At 53.9% G+C, this 14,195-nt stretch overlaps 1 protein-coding gene across 7 annotated transcripts in view; it reads left to right on the forward strand.

Annotated features, from left to right (window-relative positions):
- Nucleotides 1-14,195, forward strand: part of PAK3 (p21 (RAC1) activated kinase 3) — a 179,753-nt gene that overhangs the window by 104,573 nt on the left and 60,985 nt on the right. Inside the window, exon 1 of one of the 7 annotated variants that reach the window (XM_035541872.2) lies at nt 2,792-2,892. The exons of 5 other annotated variants lie outside the window; for them this stretch is intronic. The gene's annotated coding sequence lies outside the window, so the exon portion shown is untranslated. Of the gene's footprint in view, nt 1-2,791; nt 2,893-13,759; nt 13,870-14,195 lie in introns of those variants that run through there. One more of the 7 variants, XM_035541875.2, reaches the window with a different exon arrangement.

The raw sequence follows: 14,195 nt of genomic DNA on the forward strand, positions 1-14,195 counted from the left end.
TTATAACAGTTGTGGAAATACAACAACGTTTTAATGAGGTGTAGCAGTGGCATTATGAAATGTATCTGTTAAACGCAGTCTTTAGTATTAGATTGGTATTAGATTAGATATTAGATTGGTATCTAATTGGCATATATTAATATTCTTATTACATCTCAGTGAAATCCACAGCTGAAGCATTAATTTTGAGCAGGAAAAGTATGATTTGAGGTAAAAATATAAACTAAAAGCACAGCTGCTCTTAATATGAAGGCTTTATTAATAAACTCTTACACTGACTTTAGCAAATGTTTACAGTACATATTTTTCAAACAGACGAAGATGACATAAAGGAAACATTCTGTCAATTGTTTGCTGTACGATTAATAGTTATCTACAGAGGTATTTTCCATCTCCTCTTCATCCTTTTACAGGAAAGCCTTTTTCACAAGTGATTCCTCAAAGTGAGAGTGGGCATTTGCCTCTGGGGGGTTGGTCTCTGGGTCTGCAGTCTGACAACTGAGTTTCCCCACGCTGTGGCCATGATCGGCGAAGGTTTCAGGCAACCCCAGTGCACTGCTACTGCAGCCGGTGGTAGATGCGCTGTGAGTTTGTTGAGAATGGGGTGAAAACCATAAGCAGGGCAAGGTGAAAGATATTTAACGAGGACAAAAAGTTCCCTGGGGCAAGGAGACGGTGCGTGGCTAGATCCCGTGCCACCTGCCCCAGGCTGCGTCGCCACCCCGGGCACCTTCACCGCTCGGGGGCCCGATACTGCTCCATCTCTGCCTGGCTCTCACAGGCACCAGATCCCGCGGCTGAGCAGCTGGGGACCCCTGGCTGCTGGCAGGCGGCCGGGCCGGTTCCCATTGCTAGGTGCCGGTAGGTGGTTCCCGTCTCACGGAGCTCCTTGCCAAGGGAGGCTGTTGACGCGCTCCGGCGTCGCCAGATGGTCCCCTTACCTCTCCTGCTCATGCGCTCCCTCGGAAGCGTTAATGATCCCTACAGCTCTCCGGTGGAGGGGCTCCTTTTTGTGACAACCTCATTACGTGGTTATCAGGAGCTGCCACCATCCAGGTTGTCACGACAACCAGGCGCATTCAGAGCCGCTGGGAGAGGTCTGAACCTCAGGCGAGGAACCAGCCCTGGCTCCCAGCAGATGCTCACCCGCAGCCAATCGGCGGGCGCTGGGAAACCATGACATCATGGGCCCAGCAGGCCCCCAAATTTAATTGTTAGCTTCCAGCGGCCCTCCTGCCCCTGATCAGCCCCGGTGCAGCTGAGCCGGCCCTGCCGCGGTGCTCCAAGTCCCGCTGCGGGATGCTCAGCCCCGCCGCAGGGCGGGCGGGAGCACACGTGCCTCGGCTGGAGCCCGCAGCGTGCCGTGCTGCGGAGCCGGGAGCTGCTTCCAGCGGCTGGGAGTCGGGTGCTGGAGTTGGTTTTATCTGCAGGATGAGCTCTGGGGGGCTGCTGCTATGTACGGGAGTTTAATGGGACCGGTGCTGCCACCCAGTTAGCGGTCAGGTGTGTTGCTCGCTCATGGGGTGTCTGCCAGTGAGGTGTGATAAATGCTCCAGAACTGGTTCTGTAGTGGATGGAGGATGCACCCACGGGCACCGTTTGTTCGATGTCCGCGTGCCTTCACTAGGGTGTACCCGAGCCACCCCTGGAACCACACCCTGTTGGGGTTACGTCCTGCAAGGCACCCTGCAGGTGTCGGGCTGCAGAACTTCCCTTAATTCCTCAAGGAAGACTTTGCTTTTTTCTTATTTCCAGGCTGCCCTAGCTAAGTGTTTGTTCAGTTCCCGAAAACGCTGGTGCTTGACCTCTCTGCTGGAGACTTTCAGCCTGGCACAGCCCTTTTGGGCAGGGAAGAGCCCCGGGAGCTTGAGGCACTGCGAGTCACTTGGGGAGGGTCTGTTTGATTAGAGCTGAAAGGTGGGGTTACGCGGCTTTTGGCTTCTAATGTCCTCAAGCATCTTGGCGAGAAGGAACAAAGTCCAGGGGAAGACCGCTCAGTGCTCAGGGCTAGCAGTTGCCTCTCCGGGTTCTGCAGCGGCCGCCTGACCCCGTCTTGTCCTGGGGCTACGGCCGCAGGCAGGAGTTGGCCCTGGGCTCCCTGGGGAGCAGGGGCACAGCCAGGCGGGGTCAGCAGCAGGGTCAGCAGCTCTCCTGCAGCCCGTGCGGACAACACCGGCACCCCGTCTGTGCCTGGTCGGGCTCCATGCGGCCCCGCAGCTCCGGCATGGGTGTGCTCGTAGCCTCCGCCGGGGTCAGCCCCACGCCCCAGGAGCACGGGAGCCCTGCGGGGTGGGCACTTCCCCTTCCGGCCTTCCCTCGTGCTTGGGGGGCTCGGGGGCTTCGTGGCCTCCAGGGGCACGGAGTCCAGAACCACCCGCGACTGCCAGGAAGCTCCCCGCGCTCAGCCCTGCAGCGAGGTTTCCCCGGCTCCCCAGAGCGCCCTAACCCCGGCCCGGGCGCAGCGGGGGCACGGGACGGCGCCCCTCTTGCAGCGCCCCCCGAGGGAGCCGCCCCGCGGAGCCCCTCCGCAGGGCCGAGCCCCTCGGGGCGCCTCCAGCCGCGCCCCCCCGCGCCGCTCCCCGCCGCCGCCGCCGCCCCGAACCACAAGCTCGCGCCCCCCGCGCCGCCGCGGGCCCGCCGCAGCCGCGCGGGGGCAGCCAATGGGCGCGGCGGGCGGCGGGTGACGCCAGGGGCTGGGGGGGCGGCGATTGGCGGGCGGCGGGCGGCGGCGGCGCGCGGGGCCGGGCCGGGCGCGCGGCAGATGGGCTGCGGCGGGAGGGGAGGGGGCGGTGGCGGCGGCGGGGCCGGGCCGGGCCGGGCCGGGCGGCGGCGGCGGCAGCAGCAGCGGCAGTGCCGGCAGCGCCAGCAGCAGCATGACGGCGGCGGCAGCAGGTAACGGCGGCGCCCCGCGGGCAGGGCCGGCCCGGTGACACCTGTGCTTGGGGGGGGAAGGTCTGCGCTGGAGATAATTGCCTTTTTTAAAAATTTTTACCCCTTTTTTATTATCGTTACTATTTTTTATCACCCGTCCTCCCACTGCCTCGGCCCTGGGAGGAGGCTGGGGAGCGATCGCGGCTCCCAGCTGCCTCTGCTGGAGGCCTCCCGGTTGCTCCCCCCGTGCTGTTCCCCCCGGCTCGGCTGGGGCTGGGGAGGCTGCAGCCCCTGCCCTGCTGCTGCCGGCCTGCCCCGGGGAGAGGCTGAGGCCCGAGGGGAGGACGAGGCCAGATGTCCTCCTCCTCCTCCTCCTCCTCCTCCTCCTCCCACCCACCCACCTTCTCCTGGGGCCGTGGGGTGCCGGGGAGGGGGCCGGAGGCAGCCCCTTGGAGGCCGCCGTGGGGCGGAGGACGGGAGCGGGGAGCGGAGGTCTCCGAGCACCTCGGCCCCAGCCTGGCGTGGCCGCAGAGGAGCCTCGAAGGTGTTTGGGCAGCGGGTGCCCGGCGGCACGAGCGTGAAGCCAAGTCAAGCAGGAATTGGGGGCGGTCGTGGCTTCAGGCCGGGGGCATGGCTGGTGGAGACCAGGGAGCGGAGGTTGCCGGGACCTGGTCTGTGCACGGAGCCTGCCTCGAGCCCGGGTGTGTTGCCACGAGGCCAGGCAAAGGAGAGGGATGCTCGCGGCCTTCCCCGGGCACAGCACCGGACAGAGGAGGCGGCGGAGGCGCGGTGGGTGTTGGGGTGCTGGCTGCACGGCTGGGGCTCTGCGCTCCGACCTGTGCGCATGGCGTTTCTTCCCCGAGTGGCTCCGGATAACTAAAAGTAAGTCTCAGGAGCTCCTGCGAGCCCTGAGCTCCTGTTACAGGATTAAGTTTCCCAGCTCGTAGGCCACCGCTCGCAGCAACAGCTCAGGCCGAGCTGTGGCAGCAGTGCTGTGGGAGGCAGCACCCAGGGCAAGCTGCTCTGACTGTCCCGGGCACCGTGCTCCGGCCTCGCTCCCCTGGGGGCCTTAGCATGGGCCTCGTAGTGTGGCTGGCAGGGCCTTTGTGCCCTCGACACCAGCAAGCCCCGTGAGGCTGGGTGAAATCCTGGTCCCGCTGAGGCTGGTGAGCATTTCGCTGTTGGCTGTAGTGGAAGACTTTATCTTGTACAGTCTAGAAAAAACTTAGTACAAAGCCTTCTTCTTTTACCCACCCGTATTTCTTAGCAAGGCACAAGTGAGAGCAGTTCAGCCCTGTAGCATACTGCCCACCCCAGCTGGTTCCTGGCCTGTCTGCTTTGTGGTGATGTCCCATTGCAGGTCCTGTTTCCTCTGCCTAGAAGCTTCCTCTTTTTCCTTCAGTGGTTTAATGGTGACTCTGGATCCAAGTATTCCTGGAGCTGATGGTGAGCTGGGGTCAAACACAGCCTGGAAGCTGGAGGCCTCTCAGATCTGCCTTCAGCTCCTTTGTTTCAGCCATGGCTGCACAGAGCTGCCTATGGGGGACACGTTGCCAGATTTGCTTTCCAGTCCTGCTTTGAGTGGGCTCCCTGTGACTTTAAGGTGTTAACAAGGCTTTCGGTCTGTGCCTACCTGGTTTGAGTGCTAATTTCTGCTCCTTGTTGTGCTACACAGTGGGCATCCTCAGGCCTGGGCAGGTGGAGATACTTGTCTCAGACCCACTGTCATTGGTGTGTCTCCTGCTTCTGGGGCTAATTGTATATTGGAAAAAATACGAGCAACATAAGGAAGTGCCTGTGGCTCGTTAGTGCTTTGTCTCAGTGCTTTGAGTTTTGGAGATATTTTCCAGGTGCAATCAGTGACAGGGTGAACATCAGCAGCTGTGGCTCGTGTGCAGCTGACAGCAAGTGTAGGGTGTGCTCTGCTGGGGGCAGCAAAGGGACTTCCCAGGTGGCATGGTACATTGGGCAGGTGGAAGTTCGCTCTGGCAGAACCCCGGGCGTGAGGTGGCCTGGGGGCTGTCCTTCGGCGGGGAATGGGCTGCAAGGTGGCCCTGCCCTCCACAGGCAGCGTGGGACGTGCCAGGTGGGCTCCCCATGCCATGGGTGGGCTGCACGGCATCCCTGTGGTCAGTCCCACCAACCGTGGTCTTGGTGGTGAGCTCTCACGTCCCCAGCTAGTGGAGCTCCCGGCCCCAGGAGACCCTGGGCAGGGAGGAGGTGCCACCAGCGGGTTTGCTTTGCTCTGATGACCTGTGGTGATGACTGTGCCTCAGGAATGCAAGGGTCAAATAGCATCGTTACATGTTCAATTAACTTATTTCCTGATATTTTTTATCATCAGTTGTTTACCTAGTGACGTATTGACAGATACAACTGATTCTTGCCTGGTCCAGAGCGAAGTGCTGCTCTGCCCTGGAGTTTTCCGTGCAGCAGAGCTGGTGCAGGACGCTCCCCTGCATCCCTGCATAAGGTTTGGGATGAGGGGAAATGGCAAAGTTAAGGTTGGATACATCTCCTCTGCCCCGGTCTTGTGTGCGTTTTCCTCTCCATCAGAAACAAATGAAGGCAATTTGGATCCCGTTATATCTTCCCCACTGTGTTCGGAACGTTTTGGGGGAAGTTTAAGTGCTTCTTCGTAATCCTGAGAGCAAAAATGTGCTTTCTCAGAGACATGGAAGCAAAGCCATCGACTTCAGAAAGGGATACCATGTGCATGTGCTGGTGATTGGTGTGCATTGATCCAGCTCGCTGCCCGTGCGTTTTGCTCTCCTATGAGACAACGTATCGCAGTGTCACTTCTGTCCAGCCTTGGATACCCCATGAGCCCGAATCCACCCACCATTTCAACACCGAAGTACCGCACAGGCTCCAGCACGGACATTCTCATTTTCTTTCTAATCCAAGGTGCTGAAAACGCTCTGGCACCTCAGCGGGCTCACCGTTGCTTTGCAGCGTGCACGCATGGCTGGCTGCACGTGATGGGGGGTACCGAAACGCCTTCTCTTCCTGTCACGTCACCTGGGAGCGCTCGGCAGGCAGTGCTGGTGCAGGGACAGCAGCTGCGTGCCCCCAGTCCCTGTCCTCTGCTGGCAGGCATAAATCGGTGCCTGTGCTTTAGTTGGGAAGGGCACTGGAAAGTACTTCTCTCGAGGGGTGTGAAAGGCCTCGTGTTTTCCTTGTTCTTTCTCCTCCTCCTTTATTCTCTCTTGTGAGGGAGAAAATCCTCTAGATGAGAAATTTTCCAGTGCTTCCCTGCAGAGAATTTTGATTCATCCTGCAGTGCCCAGATGCCAGCTTGTGTTTATCAGGTGCGCCCAGCTCCTCCCCAGATGCCACATGGGGCTGCTGGTGTGCAGTAAACCTGGGAGGGAAGAATGGATGTCGCACAGCTGAAATCGTGGGTGCTTGCTAACATTGGTTTTAGTGTCTCCTACCATCACAGGCAAGAGATTATGGACTTGGATTTGGGATGCACTTGTAGTGTCACCAGAAAAGCTGTCAAATGTGTGTTTGCAGAAATGGAGGCCTGGAAAGTGCCTTTAATTGTGATTCCACTCTGCTCAACACAGATTGTCATGCTTTGAGCTCAGGTTTGTTTGTATCAGGGGTAGACATTGATACCACAGCTCCTGTTGGGGCATGAATATTTCAACAACTGAAACGATGCCTGCCTGCTCCAGAAAATAGCTGCTTACACCCTCGTTTGATCTTTTTAGTCAGCCTAGCCAGCTCAGGTTGGCATCCCGGTTATTTATTTCCTCCTGATATGGTCTCTGTTAGCCATGCTGTGCTGTTGCTCTCCCCTTTTCGTTGCAGAGGCTCTGGGAACTCAAGTTGGGAAGAGGTGAGATTTCTAGCAAGAAAAAAAGACTACAGCAGCCAGAATTTGCTTCCTGTTTAGTTTATTGCTGAGAAAGCACCTGGCTTGCATTTTGTGGCGTGTGTGAAACAATGAGGTGGGGTAAAATTTGAAAGTCTCTGGAGCAGCAATCTGAGGGAACAGTCTCCTTTCGTTTCTGCCCCACACCTTCTCTCTGTGCTCTTCCATGCTCTATCAGTCTCCCTTCTTCTTCCTGCACTACGGGAATGCAGGGCATTCTTCCTCTCTAGTGCAGTCTTCCTCTCTAGTGACACTAATGACAAATGTCTCCAAAGCATCTCATTAGGGGTCATTTCCTTCCTACAACCATGATCCATAATGCTGGCAACAGCTTTTGAGCAGCTTGCTCCTTGGGGCATGCCCTTTCCTCTCCTCTGGTGTGTGGAGCAATGCGGATGGCTGGCGTCAATGCGGGGCTTCTTCCCGTAGTGAGGGAAAGCGGTAGGAATTGGGGTATGACGTGGTAGGAACTGGGGTATGAGGTGGTTTCCAGTTCTAAGTCTTGGTGTGGTATTTCTCTCTTTAGTCCCGCAGCTATGCAAGAGGTTAGTTACCTGTTCCTCGAGTGTTTTTGTTGTTTCATGCTGTTTGCATTGTTTTCCATCAGAATGGCAGAGCGTTCTGTCTGTGTGAGGAATATGGCTGTTGGAGCGCTTCTCCTGAACGTAATTGCCTGTGAACCAGGGCAGAACTTAGTTATTGAGTTACAGCCATGTGTGTATCCTGTGCAGAAGTATCTAGCGAACATAATCCCAAAGTCAACACACCATAAGACTTAATTTGGGGCAAGGAGAGGGGAAAACAATGACCTTGCATATTCTAGTAGCCTTTGGCATATGAGCTCTCATTAGACTCATGGCTTTGGTTGGTGGGTTCATCAGGCAGAAGACTCCTTGCACTTATGTTCAGATCTGCCCTGCAGGGTTGGGGAGACCTTACGGGGAGATCTGTGGAGCTGCCCATGCCCCGAGTGCTGGTTCCTTTGCTGCAGAAGGGGTGGTCGGAGCTGGCCACGCTCCCTCCCAGCGCGCTCGCTGTGCTCCAGACGGTGGTGCAAGAGGGCAGCGAGCAGCGGGTGCATGCCTCAGGCGTTTCTCTGCACTTGCAGAGTGAGGATCCCAAAGCATGTTTTCCATGAAAGATGTTTTAAAGGTTTCCAGTGAATGGCTAGAATTCAGGTCTGGGGGAAAAACACTGGAGTGCTTGGCAGGGGCTGGCTGCTCACAGGGCTGCCTCAGGCATGCTGCTGAGTACAGGCCTTGCCGCTGGTGGTCCATGGCTCCCCAAGCTGGCTGGAACACCAAGGGTGAAGTCAGATGGCCACAGCTGTCAGCAGGGAGCTGGCAGAGCAAAAAAAAGATACCAGTGAGAAGCAAAAGTGACTTGGGTTTTGTGTCCTGACCTAACTGAGGGGAACAGTGTGTTGGCGCGACGGGGAGCTTGCAGACCTAGGCCTGTGGGTGCTTAAATAACTGTGGGTCCACACCGCCTCATGCAGACGACTTAGGGTGGAGTGGAACTTCTGTCCTTTTCCAAAGCAGAGCCGTGACATTTCCATCTCGCAGCGCTAGCGAGAGCGGAGCCCACCGCCCCGAGGCTGCAAGGTCCGGCTGAAATGCGTGCCTGAAGGAGAGGCCTGCGGGATGCGGAATTGCTCCTTGTCACGTGTCCGGTGTTAAACACAAGGAACTGGAATCAGGAGGTGCTCGTGCTTGTGCGCAGCAGAAATTTGATGGCCTGTGATTCTTTAGAGTCAAAGGCATCTCCCGCTCCGCCATCACGGCCGGCTGGTTGCCGAGCTGTGCCGTAAGGTGGCCGCGGCACGTCATGCAGCCAGCCGTGTAGCGCAGCATGATCTATGATGGAAGAGGTAGGGGCTCTCTCGGGACTGGGGATTTAAAGGCTTTTTAGACACTTTGCATTGCCTTTCCCTTGTACGTGTCTGGGAGAGGTGTCCCTGTATGCATACATCTCATATGCAAATGTGTTTTGAGTTGCTGTGCGTTTTGTCTGTATTTAGAAAAGGAGTAGTTTGGAGAAAGAAGCCTCCAGGAAATGTCGATTTGTGCGAGCACAGTGGCTGTGATTTGGGGGGGAGGCAGGGGTGGGAATGAGGGGGAGGCTCACTGAGGTTTGTCTCTTCTCTTGTAGCATTTTGGGAAAACTCCAGCCAAGGCCCACATACAGTCAAATGAATCAGCCTCCCGTTTTGCCATAAGTAATTGGCAGCTTTAGCTGCAATGCAGTTTTGATGTATGGCTAATACACTTTTCCTAGGTTGATGGAGGGGGAACACTGCAGTAGCTGCTTGATACTGAGTTGGCCTTTGTACAGAGTCTTGGAGCTACTGGGGAGCCATTGTAGGCTTCTTCCTGAAAGGCTGGAATTTGCTACAGATCGTGCTCGTGCTCGAGTCTTAAGGCTGTCATTGCTGTTATCAGCTGTAGAAAATACATTTCTTGTTGCATACAGGCATAGAGGGCACTCTAAGCTGGCGCTCGGCACAGGATTTCCGTGGAAGAGTCTCGTTTTGTAATAACTTCAGCAGAACATTCATGTTCTTAGAGGAGTGACTGTTCCTGTCCTGACAAATAAAGCATTTTGGCCTTCTCCTACTTCTGTAGCAAAATGAAATTCACTTGTTTTCTAAAGCATCTGGTGCCAATTCAGACTCAGAGCTTTCTGTGTCTGCTGTAGGATTTCCAGTGGGCTCGGAAAACTTACCAGACAAGCTCAGCATTCACCGCTGGAAGGATCTGGGGTAACTGGAGGGCTTTCTTGTCCTGGAAACAGGACATGTAGCAGTTGTCCTTGGCAGTCTAAGACTTGCCAAATGCCTTTTATTTCCTGTTGGAAGCATAGTTTTACATGGAAGGACTGTATTACTTACATGACTCTAGTATCTGTTGGTAAATATTGACTTTAATAACATACGCTTCACCTTAGCAGGATAACAACAGTGAGGGATAAATGCCCAGCAGTGAAACGTTTGTGTTCTTCACAATATTTTGTAAATACCACAGGTATTATTTTCATGTAGCATTTGAAAATACATTATAAACAAGTTACTTCGGGGATCCTGTAGTCATACATGTGACTAGTCAGCCTTGGAGTTTTATTCATGGCCAGGGCTTTGCTGAGCTAAATGCTGTCTAAACAGAGAAAAAATGAGCCTGACCTCGAGGTATTCTTCCATGGGATTGCCTCGTGCGGACAGCATGTGGCCTTCCTTCCCCCAGCTGGTCTATGGGGGAAGAAAACATTCCCAGAGAGTGCAAACGTACAGTCTTCCTGGGGGCAAACTATCGGGTTGTCTCCGCAGTGTTTTGCACCAGAAATGAAACACAAAAATGTCTAGTTTTGCCTGCACCTTTGTAGGGAGCAGAGGGGACTCCTGGATGTTTAAAGATGGAAACACACAGAAAGCAGAATGGCATCTCCTTCCCATGCGTGCTTACCTGCACAACAGCACTCCTGCTTGTTTGGGTCAGTGCTCTGTGTGTAGCTGGAGAGAGGTTATATCCAGACCAGTTGGGCTGAAGTTTGCTTTCTCTCTCCAGTTCACTGGCCAAGTGTTTTATGTTTTCTTCAGCATACCTTTAAATGGACATTGTTTGACCCTGTTCTGGAACGGAGCTGGTATTTCTACATGTAAGTAACCTTTTCCTTTCCTGAACAAGGTCATTGCATCATGATGCAGTAATCCTCTGCCTGTGGGATAAACCATCCTCTCTGTCTGTGTCTCTGTCTCCGTCTCCTACTCTTATCTGTGTTTGTTCTCTCTTCAAGTGTGCATGGGGGGAGGAGAAACGAGGGGAGAACACAAGTTCTGATTCTGGCCTGTTAAACTATGTTTAGAGAGAATAATGCATGCGTTGTGAGATGCGAAGGGCTGTTGTCTTGCAGAGCTATTGCTTTGATACTTTATCCACAAAGTGAAGCTCCCGAGTCTCAAGTCAGAAGAGCCTGGGATGAAATTACACCTTTGCCAGGCTCTGACAGGTTAAACTTTACAGAGATGCAGGTAGCAAATTATCTGCGGGCTGAATTGCAAAAGAGGGCTTTTAAACGGGCTTTAAAAACCTGTCGAGGAGATTGAGTGGATAAAAATAGTAAGTTCTTGCATCCTTCCTTTTGTCTGTCGAGCTAAAAGCCATCTGCAAAGGAAGGACCGTGTCATTATCCTGGTCTCAGCCCAGAGGGACCTGCAAGGTGGAGCCGTGCCGCTGGGGCTGGGACAGGGCAGCAGGGAGCTGGCAGCAGGACCCGGCCCTCCTGCTGCCTGACCCGTCGGACTGAGTTGCCTCCCTGCTTCCCGCAGTTTCTAATTTGTCTTGGATGTGTCCGTGTGCTTTTTCTGGGGTCAATTTACACCACAATATAGCATTCGTGGCCAGCCTGAGGTGTGCCCGAGGAGGTCTGGTTCACAACTATTTTCACTTCGTTTAGGATGAGGTAGTGCGGCTGCCTGGGTGGCAGGGGCTGTGCTCGGCGACCTGGCGGGTCTCTCCCAGTCCTGTGCTCCTGTGTAACCTGAGGTGGTGCTATCTCAACCGCATCAAGATGCCAGTGATGTAATTTCAAACTGTTTGCCCTGAGCGCCAGCCAAGTCGGGGAGGCTGCGCGTGCGTAAGATGGGACTGACGCTGATCCTGTCTGCTTTCCCAACTAGCAGGTAGAGGATAGGCAGGGCTTGGTTCAAAAGGAAACCGGTTGCCTGAGCAGAGAAGGCAGAGCAGGCGTACTAGTGGCTGATAACATCTTTCACCTGCTCCAAGGAAATAGCCTCTCAGTTGCTGTGCAGCTCCGAGATCTCTTGAAGATAAGGACGAACAAGTAAGTTGAGTGATCAGGTTATAGGGTCTCCGCAAACGGCTTGAAAAGATGTCAGGTCCTCACTGTGGGTGGATGCTACAGCGATGGAGCTATCGAAGTAATGCATCTGGAATCATGAAGACTTGATTGATGGTTGGTTGCTGTAATGCAGTACTTTTTAGCAGTTCGGAGCATTGCTGTGGTAGAGCACGTCCTAAAGCTGGAAGTGGGCTCCCTTAGCTGTCGGCAGGACAAGACTATGCCAGACACCATGCAGGGCACATTTCTGTGGGTACAGTTCTGCACTCACATGCCTTTACGGCCATCAAAACAAACGTGTGTCCAGTTTGTAGTGCAAGCAGAGGAGCTTGGATGGGGCTGTGCCCGTCTGTGGAGACTCAGCAGTATCCAAGCAGTCCCTGTTCCAGGCACTAGAGACACCAGTAACAGCTGCCGTATCCTCCCGGTAACATTTTGTGCCTTGCAGTCGTCCCCAGCTTATTGTGTCCCAAAATCCAGGAGTCTTCCCACAGAGTGCATCGCTGACACCATCTTTGTCCACGTTTCAGCTGTGCCGCCTCTGTTGGTGAACCACGCTCTGTAGAGTTTTGTCCAGCGTCTGAACATTTTAATGGAGGAGGGGAAATTTCCAAATGAGATTAATTCATTGCGTTCTTCTGTCACTGCCTGTTATTAGAAAGATCCCAGCGAATGAGCTCGTACTGCTTCCTTTGCCTTACTGGTTTGCTTCTGCTTAATTCTGGCAGAATTGTTGGGCCTGGATTGCAAGGGCTGACCGTGTTGTAGATAAAACCCGGTCCCAGCACGAATTCCCAGCCATCAGTTATGATAGCTTGGATGTTCCTAACAGGCTACATTTCAGAGTAGCATTGATTTTGGTTTCTTAGTGCAACTTGTGATTTGCTGAGTTCCAGCTGAAAGCAGCTTTCCCCTGCCCTTAAAGGGTCGTCCTGGACCTGCCTGTGTTTGCAAACTGCAGAATCACAGCTTAAAAGAAGTCCTCTAAACATGCACAGCCGAGTGTAATACCTTTCCCTTTGCACTTAGATTTAAAACCGAACGTCATAAAAACAACTTCCAGTGCTTTGATGTGGGCTCATAATTTTCTCATGGATGCTATTAATATTGCATGCCCCTTTGCTGCTCTGGGGTGGGTGGCAGCACTCGCTAGCAGCAGCCAGCTGTGAGAAAGGAGCTGTTTCCTGGTGGGGAGTGAAATTTAGGCCAGCTGTGGGTGCTGGAACCACATCTTAGAGGCTGTCCCTCTGGGCTCTCCCTTCCCGTGCTTTGCCTGAGACCGCAGTGAGCAGAGTTTCTGGTACCCAGCATCCTGCAGCCTGCTGAGCTGCATTTCTGCCTTAACATCCGTGCCTCAACGCTCAGGCAAAAGGAGAGCCTGAATCATGGTCACGTTGGGTTCCTGTGCTGTCACTCCAGGAAGTCAATAGCCCTCAACTCCAGGGACTCGCCTGATTAAAGCTGTTTAACTGCAAAGTAGTCAGCAACAAATGATGCCCTTGCTTCGGTTTGGGCAGTGCTTGAAACTTGGCATCTCCCCCTGCACCCCTTCAGCACAACAAAACAAAGCAAACTCTATACAGCATCCCAGGTGAGGTCTACATGCAGGGGATGTGTTTCTTCCCACGGGTTGAATTGTTTTGCAGTCAGGCTTCTGGGATCTGAATGGATTTTCAAACCCGTGTCAGAGCTCGGTGATGAGATTACTTCCAGCAAAAAATAACCTGTCACTGCTGCTCTCTTAGTCTGCATTAGCTATCTCACTGGGGCTTTTCGTGACACAGCTGCCATCTCAGAGGGCAGTCCTTATGAAAAAGAATGGCCTTTGGCCAAATCCTGCCTCCAGTTATGTGGTCTGGCCCCAAGTTTTCATTTAATTTACAGAATTGAGGTTTATAAAATAGCTATGTTTAATACCTGCATCAATTCCCATCTCGATGTGATACCTAAATAGCATTCACAATAGGAACGTGGTCTCGAGCTTTCTGATGTTTCCCAGTGCACATTCGTCCTTTCTGTGGCTCCCTTTCAAGTTGTTCTCCCTCTCACAACCTTTCCTTTCCATGCAGAGCTCCTGAGGTAGGCATTTTGCAGGTGGCTGCAGGCGTTGGCCGGTCATCCAGGAAAGGGCTCCTGCCCTGGAGGTGTTTCCTTGTAGGCGAGGAGGAGAATGCCCAGTTCTGCCATCCGAGCGGCCTTTAGAAGAATGGAAGCTTGGTTCTTGGAGGGCAAACCAAACCTTCTGCAAAGGCTCAGGAAGTGTAAGTGATTCATCTCCCTTTATACAATCTACAGACTAGGATCCTATGTTGCACTTTAATATAATGCCCTGAATCGGATCGAGGCACTCTTTTACAGTTTGTAGCAGCCAAAGTCACGTTAGTGCTGGTATAAATCCTGAAAGAGTGAACGATCTACCTGGGTAAGCATGGCTGAGATCCATCAGTAACACTGAAAACTCTTCTTCTGATAAAGGCCCCAGCTGTCAACAGGGGTGAGATTTTGCTGAGCTGGGAACAGCGCAAGCCCAGAAAGCTGGCACGGCGTCTGCCTGGTTGGCCAGTCGCGTACTGACACACATAGGTAC

The sequence above is a fragment of the Cygnus atratus genome, chromosome 13 (assembly GCF_013377495.2).
Source record: "Cygnus atratus isolate AKBS03 ecotype Queensland, Australia chromosome 13, CAtr_DNAZoo_HiC_assembly, whole genome shotgun sequence".
Lineage (NCBI taxonomy): Eukaryota > Metazoa > Chordata > Aves > Anseriformes > Anatidae > Cygnus > Cygnus atratus.